This window comes from Hyperolius riggenbachi, chromosome 9, assembly GCF_040937935.1.
Source record: "Hyperolius riggenbachi isolate aHypRig1 chromosome 9, aHypRig1.pri, whole genome shotgun sequence".
Classification (NCBI taxonomy): domain Eukaryota; kingdom Metazoa; phylum Chordata; class Amphibia; order Anura; family Hyperoliidae; genus Hyperolius; species Hyperolius riggenbachi.
This window is the reverse complement of record NC_090654.1, coordinates 214,672,170-214,694,276: the sequence shown is the minus strand read 5'-3', so window position 1 is coordinate 214,694,276 and position 22,107 is coordinate 214,672,170. Positions and strand designations below refer to the sequence as shown.

General features: G+C 43.3%; 1 protein-coding gene across 9 annotated transcripts in view; it reads left to right on the top strand.

Moving 5' to 3' along the window:
• The window catches only part of FOXP1 (forkhead box P1), a 1,092,253-nt gene that overhangs the window by 163,964 nt on the left and 906,182 nt on the right, over positions 1-22,107 (top strand). For 2 of the 9 annotated variants that reach the window (XM_068253975.1, XM_068253973.1), the window contains one exon: positions 19,162-19,253. The exons of the other annotated variants lie outside the window; for them this stretch is intronic. The gene's annotated coding sequence lies outside the window, so the exon portion shown is untranslated. The remainder of the gene's footprint in view (positions 1-19,161; positions 19,254-22,107) is intronic. 9 annotated transcript variants of the gene reach the window in all.

Below are 22,107 nucleotides of genomic sequence, written 5' to 3'. Positions count from 1 at the left end.
GCTTGTAGTTGTAGTTTATCCAGAGTTTGGAGGGCTTGTGTTTGACGTGTTTATAGATGAGAATGAACACGCTTTTTGTATTTGTAGAGGGCAGTAAATTTCATTCATATTGTATTCTATTCTCCCACGGTGCAAGACCTGCCAGAAGGCAATGAAGCACACAGTTACATGATGAAAAACTATAAAACGAACTTCCCATACTCTTCTCCAGATGTACTCCTAATTTCCGCATAGAATGCAAAAAATGGGTACGTGGACCCATATTAGATCAGATCAGCTGGAGACAGGTGAATGTCTGAGATAAAAGAAAATAAGAAATAGAGGGTATTTCAAAACAAGTTGGTGGCATTTCAGTTGCCAACATTACAGAATTTGAGTTGTGTTAAAGTCAAATTTTAGCCAATCATCTTTGTGTCAGATTTGGTAGCATGGCTGAGAGATGGAACTTTTGTCGGGTTATTCCTCGTGTTGATGTCCCCATTAGGGTGATTTACTCTTTATTCTCATATCTGTGACTTCCATAGCTTTATTGTGCACTGGTCATACAGACTTCTCAAACTTTTCTGAAAGGGAATCTGAAGTGAGAGGGGATATGGAGGAAATACAAATTGCCTGGCCACGAGCTGGTGGTCTGGAGGACTACATAAGATGCCTCTGGAGTATCCAGAGCGTAAGTATCTAACTTTTCCTCCATTAAAGTCACAGGTTTTCTTTAAAGAACAAAACCTGTAGTTGTAATTTTCATTGATTGTAACAATATCCAACATTAAAATAAATAATTAATTTTTTTATAATACCAATATGCAGTATTGCATTTTTCTTTTTTTAGAAACCCAACTTGCTTTGCATATGTACCATTATAGGTGCACCTTGCATTATCTGTTTGGAGAGGTCTGCATCATCCCATATTTATAAGGTGTTCTAAACCTGGCAGATACATCATTGCAATCATGGAGGCACATTAACCTTTTGTGCTGAGGCTTTACATCCACAGATAACACAAGACCAGTTGATGCTCTACATCACAGTAATCTGCTTTTTAATACTGTAGTATATAGCATTTTCTCTCAGAAGCCTTGCCATGAAACGCATGGAAACAGAAATGCTCAATCGCAAAGCGAGCTATTTACACATAACATCTCATATTTATAATACACTTATCTGTTCCCACAAGACAATTTGATAATGTATGTTTCGTGTCCCTCATAAACATATGTATCATGTCGAGCTTTCCAGCAATCATTTGTCTGCTTGCTCTTCATATTTTATAACCAGCAATATTTTTCCTCATTGCACAGTTTGTGGATTTGTAGCAATTATTTATTGCAGAACGGCTGTAACTGTTATTATAACACTAGAGTAGACAAAAATGTTCTGAGTTTTGTAAGCAAGAGAATTGTATTCATAAATCACTCTTGAAAGTTGCAGTGTTACTAGCATCTGAATGGGCGTTCTCGGGCAAGTAAGGGAAGGTAAAGGCACATGGAGTTCAGTTCTCCTCATAAGATTATGTAAACACACTCAGGTGAGATATAACATAACAAGGGCATTTCTCTGACCTGCTTTATTTAGAGGCTGTACATGCACATATCTGAAGTCAGAGCCTTTATACAGTGGTTTGTAGTCAAGTGGCCGAAGAAAGTAACCAGCTTACAGCAATCACAGCAATTGCTGTAAATGTTGTACTTTGAGGTAAAAAAAAAAAAGCTTAAAGTGAACCTCCGGACTAAAAATCTACTCAGCAGAACTGAAAAGGCTTGGTGTTTCTTTAACAGTTTCACAGCATCAGAACTTTGTTTTTCTTACCAAAGCAAAATTTTTAGCTGCATTTTAGCTAAGCTCCACCTATCAAAGAAAACTGCCAGGGCTTTTTTCCCCTGATGCTGTGCAAAGCATGATGGGATTTCCTATGTTGTTATTCACGTTGCCTAGCAACTGGGAGGGGTGATCAGCACACAGGACAGTTAGAACTGTGTCTCATGTTCCCTGTCACCTCCTTTCAACCAAAGAGATGGCTGCCCTCATGAAATCAAACATTGGGCTGTTCTTTTAAAACAGGGTGGGTAAGAGATTATATTACCTATCTATTTTAATTAACATAACGAATGTAACTTAATGACAGTATGTTTGTTTAGGCTGAAGTTCCTCTTTAAAGTCAATGGGAACCGTGGGGTAAAAAAAAAAAAGCCAGATAATTACCTAAGGAGAGGAGAGGCTAATCCTAATAAGCCTTCCCTCTCCTCTCCCGGTGCCTTGCTGTCCAAGCGAGCAGTATTTGACCAATTCAGTCAAATACTGCTTTCTCTGCTGCCGAAGGAAGCTTTGGAAAGTCTTCATGAGCACGTTTTAACCCACGGTTCCCATTGACTTTAAGCTTACTTTCTACTTCCAATGAAGCTCTGTCATGCGATAATGTTGCCGAAATAAATTGCTCTGTTGCTTCAGGTCACATGCAAATCATCCTGTCAAAGTTCAAAGCACACAGGAGGAGGACATTTATGCAGCCTAAGGACTTGTACACATAGTGCAGTATTCACTACCAGTCAATGGATAATCTGATCAGAATGACTCCAGTCATTCACCGATTGGGTATATTGGGTTGGCATGCGGTTTGTGATACTGCAACTCAGCACTTTGCTATGAAAACTGTCCATGTGGTTCAGGCTAGTCGGAGCTCTCCTCTCTGTACCTGCCATGGGCCTAGACTGTGGCACCCCAAGTGCCCATCCCTGTGCATCCAAGGGACTTGTGTGGTCCAGGACACTATTGCATGGACTTTGTATCTTTTGTTTATGTGGATGTCCTCCGGGCACTCTATTTTCCTCCTATTTCCCACATACTGATAAGGTAATTAGCACCCCCCAAGTTGTGCTTAGACTATGATAGGGACAATGGACTATGACTGCGGTAAGAATTAGATTGAGAGCTCTGAGGGACAGTTAGTGACATAGATGTCAGAACTGTATAAATACACAATAATAGTTATAATATTTTTTCAAAAACATTTTTACTAGAGGGATAATATAGCCATGCCATGGCACTTGTTTAGAGGCAAAGCATGGCCTGCAGTACAAAATAAGGCAGGTTTCAGATGCACCAAAACCTTCCCTGTCTGTCTCGAAAACTGTTCATTCAGATGTAGATTGGAAGCTTGAGAACGTACCACAAAAATGTGTGATTGGTTAGTAGACAATCGTTAAAAACAGTCCTTAGAGTAATAAAGTAGATTTAGGGCCTGTTCAGACTATGCGCGTTCCTAGCCTTTTTCAGGGAACACGTACGGGTACCAAAAACGCATAGAAACGGCTCCTAATGCTTTTGAATGGGCTAGTTCACATGTATGCGTATGAGACACATACGTTTCTCATCCGCATTGCTGCACGCAGTTCTGTGCGTCACGCATAGAAACGGACGCAATGAAAGTCTATGGACGCGTATCAAAAACGCGTACTATTGTGTTTTTAGCGTACGTTTTCCTCTGCGGTTCCCATAATTCTTTTTTTTTTGCCCTGGGTCACGTGTTTGTGCAAAACGCAATAGAAAACGCATTCAAACGCAAGAAAAACGCATGCGTTTTTCAACTTGCGTTTCTTTGAATTTATACGCGTTCTACAAACGCAACAAGTATGAACAGGCCCTTAATGCATGTCTGGCAGCAAAGATGTTACACTTTAAGCGTAGTAGAGTCTTGGTTGCTTGGGAACCATTGTCATATGCCTAAGGCTTGGTTCCCACTTGTGTAGAAAACGCACCTGTTTGGCATGTTTTCTATTCCTCCAAGAAACTCAGAAAGTGGATCCTGTTGTTCAAAAGAATCCACTGGCAGAAGCATGGGGCTCCCCATTTGATTGCAAAAGACCAAATGGAAATTCTCCCTGTTGCTACGAGGAATTGGTCTTGTGTAAACCAATGAACATGCTCCTGCCGGCCTCTGGTTTGTGAATAGAAGCTATTCCCTGGACTAATCAGCATTGACAGCAGTGGCGGCAGGTGAAGTGGATAGAGCGGAGGCAAAATGGCTATGCTTTTAGGGCTTGTTCACAGTTTTCGGTCTTTTTTCAAGCACAGGCGATTTTTAAAATCTCCCACAAAACGCTTGTGCAATAAATCTCTGTGAGAAGGTTCATATCAGAACATTTTGTGCGCTGTGCGTGCAGCAAAGTGGTGCTTGGACATTTTTGGGGTGATTTGGCCTCAATGGAAGGTATAGGAAATAAGCAAACGCTCACAAAAACCGATTTGTGAATTGATTGTGTTCGCGTTTTTAAGAATAAATTTATTGTATTTATTATTTTCCGGGTTAAAGAGTTCACTTCCTGACTTGCGTCAGGGAGTGAATTACAAAATCGCTCTGGAAAAGCGTTTAGAAAAGCGCTTTTACCAGAAACGCATCACACAGCGGGGGGGGGGGGGGGGGGGGGGGGTTGCTAAGTGCTTGCATTTTTTATTTTAGGTGTGAATGAGGCCTTACCGTGTCTTTTTGCATCTGCTCAAGTGAGAACTGAGCCTAACATGATCTGATGTTATACTGTGCTCCTCAGTGGAGGGAAGAGGCTTCCAACAATTAAATATTGATAGAGCAAAGTAAACAAAGCATGCAGGTTCTGATTTGTCCATCATCTTTAGTTTCTGAATGGCTGATGTATCACTCTTCACTCTGACCCTAATATTTTGAATATTGTCCCACTAGACCCTTGTGTTTCAAAGTACTATTGAAAATAGAAACTCAATATAAACTCAATATTTTATACACCCAGAGACTTTTTCCCCTCTTCTCTCTCTCACTTTCTCTCTCTCCTAACGAAGACTGGATTCATGATTATTCAGATCTATTTTTAAACACCCATCGAGCTAGCCTTGTAATCTGCAGTTAAATGAAGTAACACCTTTGCAGGTTCTCTGCTTTTGGCTGGGCTCTGGGGAGCTGTGCATGCCAGAATCTGGGTCTGTGAACACACACGTCTTCCAGCTTCCAAAAACAGGCCTTCACTCAACGAAATGTTTCTTTAGCGTCCTTATGCCTTCCAGGCACCTGTTTATTTTGAATGCAGCAGAATTTTAATTTCCTATCGTCCCACTGCTTCTCTTCACATTCAAAATATTTTTTTGGGCAGCTGTCTTTTTATTTGCTGCCCTGGAGTTTTCAGGCAAAAAAAATTGTAACATGAGTATTGTAGAACTATGCAGTTAATGAAACTTGGATACACTCTCCAAGGGAGAGCTAATGTTTACACTGCTGGACTTGTACAGTCTATGGCCTAGTCACTTGAATAACCACTGCAAGTAGGCGAGCGGTCTAAATTTTCGAGAGTTAAGACTCAAAGGGGTTGATGCAATGCGGGTTATGCAAGTAGCGTTACATGCATTACCGTAGCAATGCTCACGTAATCCATGTACCGCAGGTCTTACTAACTGCGTAATGCGTTGTACACTGCTGGTGATAGTAATACTAATATTACCCGGCACACAATAATATTTCTGGCGGTTAGTGCATCAACCCTCAATGTGTTTTGTAAAATTGCCCTCCTGTAGGAAGGCCAATGCAAACACGGGTAGAAAATCCCATGCAGATAGTATTACTGCCCAGATTAAAACTGGGGACCAAGTGCTGCAAGGCAAAAGTGCAGTCCAATACACCACAATGCCACTCGTTAATGATTGCTTAAAGTAAATGTAAAGGCAATAAATATAAGGTAGATACTTATCTATAGACAGGGAAGGCTCTGGATCCTATAGAGCAGGCTTTCTCAACCAGGGTTCCCTGGAACCCCAGGATTCCTTGAGCACTCTCCAGGGGTTCCTTGACATTTTCCCCCATCGTGGGGGACATATAATAGAGCACATTATAATAGTGGGCACTGTAAAAAATAAGCATTAAATTGGGGGTCAGAATAATGATCACGTTAAAGCGGAATATAACCCTTGCATTTCAACCTTGCTCTAAAACATTATTTACAGTATATTATGTACAACCAGCATTTTTTTTTACTAGACATTGGAAGGGTTACACAGAGCTTTAAAGTTCCTGGAGAGTACCGCAGACGCATCCGAAGCTGACATAGATACATTTTGTTTACATAAATGTATCCAAGTGTTGAATGTGACTCACTCTCTCTGACTGAGAAGGAGCTGGAGGACAGCCAAAGAGTGTGTAACATTTATCACTTGTTACATTCTATTTAGTTAAATGTATCTATCTGAACTTCTGTAGCTCTCTCCACTGAACTTTAAACCTCTGTGTTTAACCCTTCCAATGCTGGTCTAGTAAAAAAAAAAATGCTGGTTGCATATAATATGCTGTAAATAATGTTTTAGAGCAAAGTTGAAATGCAGGGTTATATTCCGTTTTAATAAAAAGCACTAGAAAAAGGAGATACTGTATTAGGGGGTAGTTATATAAACAGCCACACCTATTTTTATAGACCATGCATCCTGCAAAATAAATGCAGGGGTTCCTCGAGGTCTCAAAATTACTTGCAGAGGTTCCTTGAGATCGCAAAATTATTTGTAGGGTTCCTCCAGGTTAAAAAGGTTGAGAAAGGCTGCTATAGAGCCTTCCCTGTCCTCTTGTTCCCCTCGTTCCAGCGTTGTCACCACTGTTTAATTTGCTGCCTTGGTAGTGCTTCCAAAAATGGGTGTCCCAAAGGCTCACAGTCGTGTATTCAACCAGTTACCTTCACCTCTCTACTGCTTAGCACTAATCTCCAATCTCCTCTGCCTAACATTAACCTCCCCTCTCCTATGCTTAAAATTAACCTGCCCTTTCCTGTGTCTAACATTAACCTTCCCTCTTCTTTGCCTACCACTAACCTCCCCCTCTCCTCTGCCTAACCCTAACCTTTCCACCTCTCCTGGTTCTGTTATGTCCAAGAAAGTGACACGACACCCGGCAAATTGTGAAATGTTGGACTTTGGCTGGTGATGTTACAACTAAATTGGCCATTTTGAGAAATGCCCATCCAGTTCACACGTTGGCCAACTTCTGGCTTTGGCTGTAACATGGACAAAAATTACAAATGTAAACATAACATGGGAAGCTCCGCCCCTCCGAGAGTCCTAAGCCTACCAGCAGAAGATTGAATAAGTGAAACAGCAGTCCACCCATTCAAGAGTTCCAGCCCTACTTGTGGTGGCGCACCTGATCATAGGAATGAGGGAGCAACCAGAGAAGCACTCTGGTTGGTGTATATAGTGCGTCTCCTGAGACTTGGTCTAAAAAGAGACATGCCGGGTCAGTCTATATAAGGACTCAGAAGCAGCCTATACACATTAGTTGGAGAGGAAGTGCTTATCTGTAAGCTCCAAATTTGGGGTCACAGTGTTAGGCTTGGTGGTGTATTCTCCACGGTCAGCACGTGATGCATAAGCTGACGTGAAGGAGGTACACACACCAGCACAAGGAATCAGGATATCCCCAGTTTAGTGGAGGAGAGGACTGACTCCAATAGGAGATTGTGGCGCACAGAGCCGGTGCAGATCCGAACAGCCACAAACAATACTTTCGTGATAACGTCTCAGCGCAAAGTAGCGCTGAGCGCATAAACCAGAACTGAGGAGATCAGGGCAGGTAGACAGAATGAACGCTTGCTTAACTAGCCACTACTTAGTGACAGCAAGCGTCCACAACAAGACAGACTGGAATGAGGCAGCCAATGCGTTTGCAGCGATGGCGTGCCTCACAAAGACAGGACAGGATAGTCAGGAAATAGCAGGATCAAGATAGATGAACGTAACACAGACAAATATACAATAAGTATGTTTTCCTAGCGTATTACAATTACAGCTATCAATGAAACTATTTGTAACGTCTGACTAACATATGTATATATCGGCAATGAACCGATATATGACATAAGCAGGAACACTGACTAGCACTGGAGCAATACAGGGAACAGGACTCAGAAGGATTCGCTATCTCTTCGCAGAGATGAACGCAATCCACAAAAGGTAACAGGACAGGATTCAGAAGGATTCGTTATCTCCTCGCAGAGATGAACGCAATCCACAAATAGTAACAGGACAGGATTCAGAAGGATTCGTTATCTCCTCGCAGAGATGAACGCAATCCACAAACAGGACCAGGAGCAGGATACTAACTCAGCACGGGTGATCACGATACGCGCAAACTACCAAAACGTGCTGGAAACTGACTAACTGAACACAGGATATAAACAGTTCGTGTACGTATATATCAGCGTCACTGATGTATCAACGTAACACGAATACAAGGAAAATAATAAACGTGCTGGTATGCATATATATTGGCAATGAACCAATATATGATGCAAGACCAGCAAAGTATCTTTAGAACAAGAAACACGGTCTGGGGCTGAAGCAACAGCAAGACTAGCTACACTGAAACTATGATAGCCCGAGGAAACCCTGCAGGAAGCAGATCTTTATACTGAGGTCATCCAATGGGAGCAGACATGCAGATTCCCACACAGGTGAATGATAATCAGTCACAAGCTTACAGCAGGGAGAGGCAGACAAAGCTATGCAGCTTGCATGGAAATAGATCAGAACTGCCTGAGCAGCAGCACTACTACTGCCAGCAATACCTGCTGCAGCAGCGATCATGACAGTCCCCCCCCCCCCCCCTTAAAAGCGGATTCCAGACGCTTTTCAAAACTGAAATTCCCAACAAAACAGTCTGACTGATAATTCATGATGACCGGGACAGCCCGGCAAGACCAAATTCCAGAATCAGTCCCCACAAGACTGGACCCATCAGAACCAGAACCTACAGAACCATGCCCATCAGTACTACAAGCCCCAGTGTGACACCCATCAGAACCATGATTTCCAGAAGAAAGCCCTCCGAAACTCCCTGAGCGATACCCACCGCCTTCCAGGAACCGTTCAAAAACGCCAAAGCCTTTGCAATGCCCACCGGGACTGTCTTTACCAATACAAAACCCACTGTTGAACCAGTCCAAGGCACCAGGACAAGTTTCCTCAGAGATTTCCCAGAACACCTTGAAGCTCCAAAGAGATCCCCATAGGTCAGAACGCCCCTTAGGCTCACATGGAGAACTATCAAGAACCCCTATGGAACCTAGGGCAATTCCCGAGTCAGGGCCACAAGGACAAACATCAAGATCAGGGCTTTCAGGGACCAGAACCATCTCTGGGCATGCAGGCAGACTGGCAACATCAGAACATGTTCCCACTAAGGAAGCATCAGAGCACGCTAACACCTTAGACACACTTGGGCATTCTGGCACACAAAGAACATCTGGGCACACTGGTACAAGAGAAACCTCTGGGCACGTCAAGGAACTGTGAGCCTCAGGGTCAGCCAAGACAGGACCAAAACCAGGACCGGCCAAAAAAAAATCATCATGACTAGACTTCGCAACTACTGGACTTTCACACAAGAATGCAGGATCAGACTTAGATGTCGCTGATTCCAGCAAAGTCAGTAACAAATCAGATTCAGGGGCACTAACAAGACAGGACAAATCTTCTGATGTATGCACTGAACCAGATAGGGACTCCACAACTACCTCTGGACTGGACAGAGACTCATCTAATACACTGGATTGGAGCTCATGAGGGGCTGCAGAACAAGTCAGTATTGCAGCAGCAGCCCCCACTGGACTAGGCAAAACTGAGGAATTCCCTGGACAGGAAGGGGACTCTGGAACCTCTGCCACAGCGGCCAGAGAACCAGAATCTTTCAGGATACAGGGCTGGGTTTCAGGAACACTCATCAGACCGGACTGAAATTCTGAGATTTCTATTATTTTGACCAGAGAATCAGAATTATCCATGTTACAGGGCAAGACTTCTGAAACATTCAGAGGACAGGGCTGGAGTTCCTCGGCTGTTACAACACTGGAGAGGGACTCAACAACATTGGTTAAATCAGACTGTGTACAGGGCAAGGTATCTAACACACTTGCTGACGAGGACAATATTTCAATGGCTTCTGCTTCGCTGGGCAGAAATTCATCAAGTTTTATTAGAGCAGACTGTAATTCCAAAACAGCTGCTAAACAAGTGAATATTACTGCAACACCAACTGAGGTAAGCAGTGCCTCAGACTCCTCTGCTAGAGGGTTTGAAGTATCCAAAGTACTGGGTGAAGCATAAGACTCTGCGACCACAGCTTCACTGGACAGGATCACTGAACAGTCCATATTGCAGGGCAAAACCATGGAAGCACCTGCTGGACAGCATAATGATTCTGTGACCTGAGTTTCATTGGAGAGATCTACTGCACAATTCATGGTACAGGGCAAATTTACTGGAACATTTTCTGAACACGGTAATAATTCTGCGATTTCGGATTCACATAGCAGACGCTCTGAGTTATTTACGAAACTAGAGTGAGGTGTAGAAACAGGAAGATCAAAACACAATGTTTGCGCATCTGAATCACCATTCAATTGTAAAATTGGAAAATTCAGATGCTGGGGTTCTGAGGTTTCTGGACAGGATTGCTGGGACTCGGAAACTGATGTAGTGCATCTATTGGCATCTGCTGGATCAGACAGAAGTTGAACTTTATCAACACAGGTAATTTCTGCAGAAGTGTTTGCAGAGACAGGCAAGATTTTTCTGGTGTCTGTTTCACTGAACAAAGACTCATGAGTACTGGCTAGGCTGGACTCAGAAGTCAACAGGACCTCTGGATTCTCTGCTGAGAAATTTGTGCAGGGCAAAATTAAGAAAGTATCAGTGGCTTCTGTTTTACTGGGAAGTAACACTGAGTTATCCATGGTACAGGGTGGAGTTACAGGAACATTCACAAGACATGGCAGGGACTCAGTAACTGGAGAAGTTGGACAGTCTCCAATTGACAGTGTGTCTTCCCTGGTATCAACTGATTGAATCGCATAAAAATCGTCCAAAATCATTTTCCACACATCGATCAATGGAGCCACAAAGTCATACCCACACACACCAGTTTTTATTAGGTTGTAGGCAGACTTAATGCATGCATTCAATACTAATTCACTTTTTGCACTGTAAAATTGACAAAATGAACTTGAATCATTCTTCCATTCATAGACCAGGGCTTCCATCTTTCCTTTCTCAAATGGAGGATCCCATGCATACTTAACAGGCTGATCACAGTTTGCAAATGTGGTTGTGGCAGAAACATGTATTGGGTTATTTAGCAGGCGATTGGCAGATTTCTTATTCCTAAGAATCTCCAATACCTGTAGCAAGTGTTGGACTGTAGTGTATGCAAATTTTCCTTGCTGCACGAATAGATTGATTTGTTCAATACTCTGTAATATATCCTCATAATCATACTCAGATAATTCTTTTAAACAAAAATCTTTATTTTCCCTAGCCAGTGATGAAAGTTCATTAGTAGTTTCATAAGTCCATTTAACTCCCCTGAAAGACAATTGCATTTCATTATCTGTTAATGGCAGAATCTCATTGCAGGTCTGATGCGCAGTCGCTAAAGATAACGATTCTGCAGATTGGACACGTTTCTTAGAACGTTTGCGTTTTGCCTTAGACCCTGCTGGTTTTGGTGATTTATTCAAAGCTGCAGGAAAATTATCAGTAACACTCTCTGCTTGCTGATCATTTTTGCAAGCAATTGAAGGAGCAGCTGATTGGCCTGCTGCCAGGAGTTCATTAAGAGGAAAAGGCAATCGATCTATGCGCAACCAATTGTGAATTACAAAAGCTATAAATTGCAAAGGACTTTGTCTAAACTGAGTGTGATCTAAGACATCGATTGCCCAATCAAACAGTTTGCCCTTAAAAAGAGCACAAACGATCCAATCAGACCAGGTAGAAATTGCAGAAGCCCGAAAGTCGGGATTGGCCAGAACTTTAACCAATTCTGATATAAATTTGTCTGTAACTTCAGGACCAAGCTTTTCAAATTTTTTAAAGGAGCAGGACCCCTGACAAACAGTGTCATAATTTCTGGAAACCCCCCCCCCACAATAGGGGTTGGTAATGGGGCTATCATAATGTTAGGCTTGGATGTGTATTCTCCATGGTCAGCACGTGATGCATAAGCTGACGTGAAGGAGGTACACACACCAGCACAAGGAATCAGGATATCCCCAGTTTAGTGGAGGAGAGGACTGACTTCAATAGGAGATTGTGGCGCACAGAGCCGGTGCAGATCCGAACAGCCACAAACAATACTTTCGTGATAACGTCTCAGCGCAAAGTAGCGCTGAGCGCATAAACCAGAACTGAGGAGATCAGGGCAGGTAGACAGAATGAACGCTTGCTTAACTAGCCACTACTTAGTGACAGCAAGCGTCCACAACAAGACAGACTGGAATGAGGCAGCCAATGCGTTTGCAGCGATGGCGTGCCTCACAAAGACAGGACAGGATAGTCAGGAAATAGCAGGATCAAGATAGATGAACGTAACACAGACAAATATACAATAAGTATGTTTTCCTAGCGTATTACAATTACAGCTATCAATGAAACTATTTGTAACGTCTGACTAACATATGTATATATCGGCAATGAACCGATATATGACATAAGCAGGAACACTGACTAGCACTGGAGCAATACAGGGAACAGGACTCAGAAGGATTCGCTATCTCTTCGCAGAGATGAACGCAATCCACAAACGGTAACAGGACAGGATTCAGAAGGATTCGTTATCTCCTCGCAGAGATGAATGCAATCCACAAACGGTAACAGGACAGGATTCAGAAGGATTCGTTATCTCCTCGCAGAGATGAACGCAATCCACAAACAGGACCAGGAGCAGGATACTAACTCAGCACGGGTGATCACGATACGCGCAAACTACCAAAACGTGCTGGAAACTGACTAACTGAACACAGGATATAAACAGTTCGTGTACGTATATATCAGCGTCACTGATGTATCAACGTAACACGAATACAAGGAAAATAATAAACGTGCTGGTATGCATATATATTGGCAATGAACCAATATATGATGCAAGACCAGCAAAGTATCTTTAGAACAAGAAACACGGTCTGGGGCTGAAGCAACAGCAAGACTAGCTACACTGAAACTATGATAGCCCGAGGAAACCCTGCAGGAAGCAGATCTTTATACTGAGGTCATCCAATGGGAGCAGACATGCAGATTCCCACACAGGTGAATGATAATCAGTCACAAGCAGACAGCAGGGAAAGGCAGACAAAGCTATGCAGCTTGCATGGAAAGAGATCAGAACTGCCTGAGCAGCAGCACTACTACTGCCAGCAATACCTGCTGCAGCAGCGATCATGACACACAGTCATTTAGGTCCCACCACAGAGCTTCTTTATGATTTTTGGGAACTGGAGCAAGCATGGGGATCTACCCCAGCAGCCCCATGCCCACCACGGGTGGGGGCAGAGCTTTTGAATCAGTGAGGGGCTATGTCACCCCTGTGTTTTGGAGCCATGCTAATGGTGACTGTAGAAGTTAATAATGGGAAGGGCCATGCTATTTTTTTCTGCTGCCTATAGAACTGTACGTATCAGCACCATGGAAAGTTTCAACACTACGGCCATTTAGCACACTGGAGGCCAATCTCACATTTGTTTTATTTAATTTGCCAGACAGTAAGCTGTGGTACCCGCTGGTAATATGTGTGTAAGGTACAGCAGCTTACTGCTGTGTTTTTTTTATCAATCCCACAGTAACCTAAGATCTGCTTATTGAATTGTCTTTCTCTTCCAACATAATATCTGTCTGAAGACGAGGAACTAACTACTGACAGCTGAGAAAGGAAAGTAAAATCAGAATTTAAATGTGGTAAGAGAACATTTAGGCTGTCTTTGTAATCAATAAATAAGCTGGTATTAGTTTACCATTCGGTTGGGGATTTCTTAGCACTATATGTAGATGATCGGACTTTTTTTTTTCAGTTAAGAGGTATGAAGCAACAAATTATCCTCCTAATGTGCAGATTTCCACTGACCTAGGGATGGGATTAATTCCAGCCAATTAAAGCCTCTAGCTTCTGGTTAACTAAACAGCTGCTGTCCATTTAATTAGCAGCTGTTGGGTTTGATTAGCTGAATGTAAAGTCAACAGAAATCTGCATGTTTGGAGAATATTTTGCTCACAACTAGTTAGGAGCCTGTTTGGCAGACATTTTGTGAAGTACAGACTTCCACTGGTGTAGGGTGTATGATGGGGAAATGCAAGGAGTAAGGGAAGTTCCTTCCACAGAGCCTCTTATTAACCCCATCAACTTAGCTGCCTAAGGTCATGTGACCAACATTTTAAAACTATTTTTTTTAAGCTGTAGTGGCTTCCTTTAAAAGAAAGCTGTTCTGAGGACGTGCAACATCCTGGTCGTCGCTCTGTGCAGAAACGAGGGCTTTACCTGACGTGGCTCCTGTTCATGGGAACTGATCGCCATCAGCAAGACATATGACACGTGAGTGGGTACCCACGAGAAAACATAGACTGGCAGAGGTGGTGTAAGATCTCGCCGCTCATGACGGCGGAACGCTGAGAGCCATGCTGAGGTGTAAGCCTCTCGGTCTCAGCAAAGCTCCGATGTCAGTGGAGCGCACAGCGCTCAGTTCCCATTGGCTAAGCGACTGACGCGTTGTCAGTACGCGCTCTGCCGCTGTAGACGCGGCTGCCACTGTAAACAGTAGCAGCATGTATGCATGGCATGTCAGCTGACTTGCTGACACGCCGCACGTTGATTGGGCACTTTTGGATTCCTTTTAGTTGATTGGTTAGTCCTAGTATAAAAGTTAGGTGAACGCCCTCTGTCATCGCCTGGGGCGTGTTGCTGAGACTGCACTCACAACTATTGATCTTGTGCCGACTTTGTCTGCATTTTGACCAAGCTTATTTTAAGATTGATCTCCTGTTGCCGACTCCTGCTTGTTCCTGACCACGCTCTTTGTTTGGATTACTCGTTGCCAACTCTGCTTGTTCCTGGATATCCCTGATTGCTGCCTGGATCGACCTCTGCTTGTTTATATGACTATTTTCATGAACTCTGCCTGGACTGACTCGGATTGTACTGACCAGGTCTTCTGGAAAGTGTGTAAACTGCTTACAACCTATCTGCCCTCTACCTGTCCTCTCCTGGCTATAATCTGGACTGCCTCCAAACCCCAGGCCTCAGGTGACTATATTTGAGTTTATACTGCTTCTTACTCTTGTTGTTTGGTGAATACTATCTGTCAATCTGTACATCTGCTACATCTGCCTGCAGGGTTTTTGTAGAATTGTGTAGGTTTGTTTTGTGCAGGTTTTACGGGCTGACCAGACAAGCCTGACAGGTGGTGAGATAAATATAACGCTGTGTGCTGGAATCCCCCACTGATAAAGTATATGTGCTATTGAGAATATTGCTAATATTTAGTTGAGTCCGTGGATATCACTGCTGTGCTGGTGGACTTTAGGCCCCTTATAGGGATCCCTGTTTCAGGAACTACTCTTCGGTTCGAGTTGTGGGCCACTTCAGGTGTGCATGGGCGCCATGTTGGTGTGACAGCGTAGGTGATTGTGATATGCTGGCTTAGTTTAGACAGGTCATGCTACTCAGAGCTTAGAGCATAATTGTGACAGGTAGATCACTTTACGTGTATTTTAACTGGCTTTAAAATGCTGATTCTTGCATGCAATCAAGCAACATTTGTGCGATTGTTTTTCATGTAATAAATGAAATGAAACGTGGATCTGGCAAACATATCAGGAACCCATGCCTTTCTATTATTGTTTATGCTTCCTTTAAAGGAAACCTGAAATTAGAGGAATATGGAGGCTGTAACTCTGGTCTGACTCCACTGGCTGTAGGCCTGTTGCAAGTGTGTGACTCGAAAACAACTAAAGCCAAAGGCTCAACTTGGCAGCCAAACACCTGGCATTGTTTATAAGGGGATGACTATGTCAGCCTCCATATTCCTTTCATTTCCCTTTAACACAACGTTTAGGTTACTGAGGTATCAGATACTTTGTTTAGGTATGGGCCTGGAGAGATTTGTTTCATGGACATTTACTGTGAATAACCATTTAAAAGTACAGTTAAATTGTGAGCAAGCCAAATTCTTTTCCTGGAAACCCTTGATGGAAACAGCTACGTTTTTCTAATGGCGTCTCATACAAATTTAAAGACAGCTCTGTAATACTTTTTGGAAGTGCCGACTTACTGATTGCATTTCAGTAGTGGTTGATATATTGAAGTATTTTTTGTTCTGCCAACCTGTAGTAGCGCTGTAAACATACAAGTATTTAAATTATCCTATCCTATAATTAACTATCCTAAATGACTGTCCTCTGAACATCTGAACTATCTGCTCATGCCTTTCTACACCTGCAAGAACTGGTTACCTATAGCTGCCAAAATTGATTTTTAGTTATTGTACCTCCACCTGCTAGGTGGGGTTGTGTTGTGGATGGTAAAAAGCTTTTCATTCGTTCCAATGGAGAGACCATCTTTTATTTACAGTAAGTAAACTGATTGCTGGCTGTTGTGATCAGCTAGGCGTCCACTACCTATGTATCTAGATGGATGAGGGCTGGTAATAGGGGCATGGGATGCTTCCAAAAATGTTCTTTACTGCGCTTGCTTTTGTTTAGCAAAACTTGTTTAGCAAATGAAAAAGAAAATGATCTGGTGATTAGAGAAGATCATTCAGAATCAGAACAGCGTTCTTAAGCATCCGAATCAGAACTCAAATTTGGACTGATGTGGACTGTGGCGGGGGTTATCTCGCCCTTTTTGCTGCCTTCCAAGTCGTGTTCTATCTCTGATAATTCCTTCTTCACAGCTGGAAGGAGAAAGTATTGTGGAGCTGGAACGTGACATGGAGCGCAGCACAAAGAGATGCCAGCAAGGGTAAGTTAACCTCCCTGCCGCAGTCCACATTAGTTCAAATTTAAGTTCTGATCTGAATGCTCCGTAATGCTGTTACGATTCCAAATAATTGACTGGTAGACTTAGAAGGTTCTGGTTTGGTTCTTTAGCCTACAAACTTGTTTAGCAAATGAAAAAGAAAATGATCTGGTGATTAGAGAAGATCATTCAGAATCAGAACAGCGTTCTTAAGCATCCGAATCAGAACTCAAATTTGGACTGATGTGGACTGTGGCGGGGGTTATCTCGCCCTTTTTGCTGCCTTCCAAGTCGTGTTCTATCTCTGATAATTCCTTCTTCACAGCTGGAAGGAGAAAGTATTGTGGAGCTGGAACGTGACATGGAGCGCAGCACAAAGAGATGCCAGCAAGGGTAAGTTAACCTCCCTGCCGCAGTCCACATTAGTTCAAATTTAAGTTCTGATCTGAATGCTCCGTAATGCTGTTACGATTCCAAATAATTGACTGGTAGACTTAGAAGGTTCTGGTTTGGTTCTTTAGCCTACATCTTCCTTTGACAAGGCAAATGACATTTATATTGCACTTTTCTCCTTGTGGACTCAAAGCACTTGAGCTGCAGCAGCCAGTAGGGCATGGTTAGTAGGCAGTAGCAGTGTTAGGGAGTCTTGCCCAAGGACTCCTACTGAATAGGTGCTGGCTTACCGAACAGGAAGAGTCAAGATTTGAACCCTGGTCTCCTGTGTCAGAGGGAGAGCCCTTAAAGGGGCACTATGGCAAAAAATAGTAAAATTTAAAATATGTGCATACATAGAGAAATAAGAAGTATGTTTTTTCCAGAGTAAAATGAGCCATAAATTACTTTTCTCCTATGGTGCTCTCACTTACAGTAGGTAGTAGAAATCTGACAGAAGTGACAGGTTTTGGACTAGTTCATCTCTTCATAGGGAATTCTCAGGGATTTATTTATTTTCAAAAGCACTTAGTGAATGGCAGTTGCTCTGTCCAACTGCAAAAAAAACTGTGTAGCGAGCAGGGAAGCTGGCCAGCATCATTGTTTAAATGCTTTTTAGGGAATATCTTTATAAAGAAAAAAAGCCTTGCTGAGAATCCCCTGTGAAGATATGGACTAGTCCAAAACCTGTCACTTCTGTCAGATTTCTACTACCTACTGTAAGTGACAGCAACATAGGAGAAAAGTAATTTATGGCTCCTTTTACTCTGGAAAAAGAGTACTTCTTATTTGTCGATGTTTGCACACAATTTAAATTTTACAATTTTTCACCACAGTGCCCCTTTAAAGAACCACTCCAGCAAAAAAAAGTAAGCAGTTAAAATCTGACAGACCCAACAGGTTTTGGACTAGTCTATCTCCTCATGGGGTATTCTAAGGTTCTTCTTTGTTTTCAAAAGTATTTCCAGAATGGCAGTTTAACTGCCAAAACAGTAAGATACCAGCTAACCTCCCTACTCGCTTACACATTATTTTGGCAGTTAGACTTGGCAACTGTCAATAAGGAATTTTTTTTTCTGCTGGAATGGTCCTTAACCTCCTTGCCGGTTCAATTCACGCCGGCAAGGAGACAGCGCAGCACTTTTTTTTTTATTTTTATTTTTTTTAAATCATGTAGCGAGCCCAGGGCTCGCTACATGATAGCCGCTAAGCAGCGGCATCCCCCCACCCACTCCGATCGCCTTCGGCGATCAGAGTAAGCAGGAAATCCCGTTGAGAACGGGATTTCCTGCAGGGCTTCCCCGGTCGCCATGGCGACAGGGCGGGATGACGTCACCGACGTCATCGACGTCGGGACGTCACAGGGAATCCCGATCCGCCCCTTAGCGCTGCCTGGCACTCATTGGCCAGGCTGCGCTGGGGTGGGGGGGGGGGGGCGACTCAGCGCGGCGGGTAGCGGCGAATCGGCGGCGAGCGGCGGCGATCGTAGTATGCACGCAGCTAGCAAAGTGCTTGCTGCGTGCAGGGAAAAAAAATTATGCAAATCGGCCCAGCGGGGCCTGAGAAATCCTCCTGCGCAGGTTACCCCGAACTGAGTTCGGGATAACCGGCAAGGAGGTTAAACAAGTACACTATCCAGTCACTTTTGACATACTCATACTCGAAATGACACATGATCATGGCCAGCAAATCAGAGCAGTGCAAAGGTGTCGCCTGATCAAATTAATCACTTGCTTCATTTTGTGTTCTGTTACGCATGAGCAGCTCTGTTTATAAATACAAATACACATTCATGAATCATGGCTCTCACAAGATTTCCAACTTTGGTGGCAGTTTTTTTTTTTTCAATTGAATCTCCCTGCATGTGTATCTAATTTTCACTTTAGCTTGATGAGATCATCACAGTGCCTTGTCACAATACAATGTGTAACCCGCGCCCTGTTCCTTTCCATCAGCATTGTTACAGCTGAAAAGAAGCAAAAAGAAATCCCACTAGACATTCTCCGAACCTCTTCCTGAAACCGTGATTTACGCCGCAGTTAAAAAGGTACCACGTAAATATTGTCGTATGTGAAAAAAAAGCCCTCCTCCTCTCCCCCTTCCTGTAATTACCATGCCAAATCTAAAAGCATCAGCTTTTAGTATAAGCCAGAGTCGCTGATTTGCATAATTCATGTATGTCAGACTTTTAATTTTAAACAGTTCAGTGGCATTGTCATGCAAAGCGAGGGCAGCGGGAAGAGCGCCGTTTCCAGGGGTGATGACAAAAAGCGGCAAGCGCAAACTGGAAATGTTTTGGTCAATTGTCTTTGATCTAACCAGTGTTAAACAATATAAAGGAGGCATTAGGTGAGAGACCTGAAACGTCCCGGGCACACATTGTTATTCAAATGAGGCCAGCCACATAATCTGACACCTTCCGTCATGTCGCTCTGCTGAGGGCAGCAAATATTAATAGATTTTTTCTTTTTCTTTTTTTTTTTTGCCTTTTCAAGCAGACGTCCTTTGTAACTGAAGGATTCAAAATCATGCTTTTACTAAAGGAAAAGCGAAGGAAATATATTCATTTGTCAAAACTGTCCTTGGCTTTCTTTGAAAGTTTTTGGTACTCTTTGGGCCTCATTCACTAAGTCCAAGGATGGCAAATTGTGTCCCCTTAGTTTAGTACGGGTGCCACGGAGCAGTGGCTGGGTGGGACATCATCGCAAGCAGCCAGGGTGGTGATTTGGCTGCAACATGAAGAGACCACTGACTGCCACGGCTATACACGCATCAGAAGCTGCAATAGGGTAAGATCCATGGGCATGCCCATTTACCTATTTATTATGCGCTGACACGTTGATATAACCCTTCCCCCCCAAAACAAAACAAAAACAACTAAAAACTGGCAAGTCTAATGTTGAATTGATGCAAATGTTTTAATGTCCATTCATACAGCAGTCAATTTAACAAACATGAAAAGAACAGATAAAATGGATGTCCTTACAAGATGAAGATAACCCATGCAAGCAGCAGAGGTTCTGATATGCAGTTGGGGGTGGCATTATTGTCTGTGCAGATAGCAATCAGATTAGAACAACAGATGATATAAGTTTTGTGTAAAGGTGCGTACACACACACTACGGAAGCTAACGACGGGTCCTTCAGACCCTCCCGCTGGACGGACTTTCAGCAGACAGTAGTGCGTGTGTACGCACTGACGGCGGACTGATGAGGCTGTTCCTGAACGCTCAGTATACACACACTACTGTGTGCTGAAAGTCCGCCCAGCGGGAGGGTCTGACGGACCCGTCGTTGGCTTCCCTAGTGCATGTGTACGCCCCTAAGCAGTGGACAATCGAATTCCCATTGAACAGCAGTCAATCTGCTGTCCATAAAGGCTGGAGATACTGAAGTGTCAGTACAAGGTGCAGACAGTCTTATGTTAATGAGAGCAGGAGATGATGGAATGTCCACATGAGCAGTGAATGATGGTAAGTCTATGAACGCAGCACACAGTCTGATTTCTGTGGGATCGGTGGACTATAGCCTCGTATACACGCTCATCTAAAGTCGTATGTAAGGTCAGACAGATGACAGATTTTGCCGTATCGGACAACTGAGTAAAAAAAAAAAAAATAGCCAAACCACAAGCAACCGATATCGGGCATTTTGCTGGATCCATCCATTGGATAAACTCTGTTGGGCAGCTATTTTGCAGTCAGCCACATGTGTAGAGTGCTGTTAAAAGGACATTTTTCTTCAAAAATGCACGCATGGTCACTTCGTGCGCAGCATTTAGGCTGGTTTCACAGTGGGACGTTAAAGTCCCACGTTACAGCAGCCAGTAACGCAACCTAACTCACAGCACTGTAAAATCAATTGTGCTGTTCACAGTGCCCACGTTGCGTTACATAGTAACACAGCACGTTTAAACAAAGTGCTGCATGCTGTACGTTATACTGGGCTAAGCAGCGTTAGACTGCTTGCACATGCTCAGTAATGTCAGAGGAGGAGGTCTCCCCTCCTCCTCCGTGGCCAACCACATGGCTAATCAATATTCACTGCACTGCAGAAACTTGTGGTAGGACTGTAGTGTTGTCCGGATCATGAACGAATCGTTCATTTGATCCGGATCTTTTTTGTGAGTTAAATCATCCGGATAATCACAATGAAAGATTCGGTTCACAGTGGATGTCTGTCTGGAAGAAACAGGAACATACAGAATGTACAGTGCAGGGAAAGTCCTGTCCTGCTAGTCATTTCACCCAGTCTGCTAACCTAGTAAAATGAATCAAATCATTTGGTTTAAAGATCCGGATCTTTTCAATGATCAATTCAAATGATCCGAATCCTTAAAAAGATCCGGACTTCCTATCACTAACCTGCTGCTTTGAGAGCTGCATAACGCAGCTCAATCTGACGTCCAACTTCAACACCACCATACGTTGCGTTAGGGGCACGTTATGCGACCATAACGTCCCCTAAAACGCAACGTCATGGTGTGAAAGTAGCCTTAAATTAGTTGGTCATTTGCAATATTGATGTGTGAAAAATGTTGTCACGTTTATTTTGGTTGCTGATAAAGTTGTTTCCTCAGGCTAGTTTCACACTGCTAACTGGCGTTAATAAAGTGGTGCAGTGCGACCACCACACTGCTAAAAATAGCCTTTGGGGATTACCACGGCAATGCGTGATAATCCCCCTTCTGGCTACAAGCCAAGCAGGATGTGAGGCTCTCTAGTGCTCACTTCCTGTGGTCAAAATTCGGATTGTGCGGAAGTGTATTGAAAACATACGCTTTGGCGCATGAGATCCAAAAAAACTGAAAAAAAAGCTGCGTTGTCATAGACTTAGTTGACTTCCCGGTCGGCGGCACGTTGCAGCGCTTGTTTCCAGACAATGCGCTGTTGCTTTTCAGC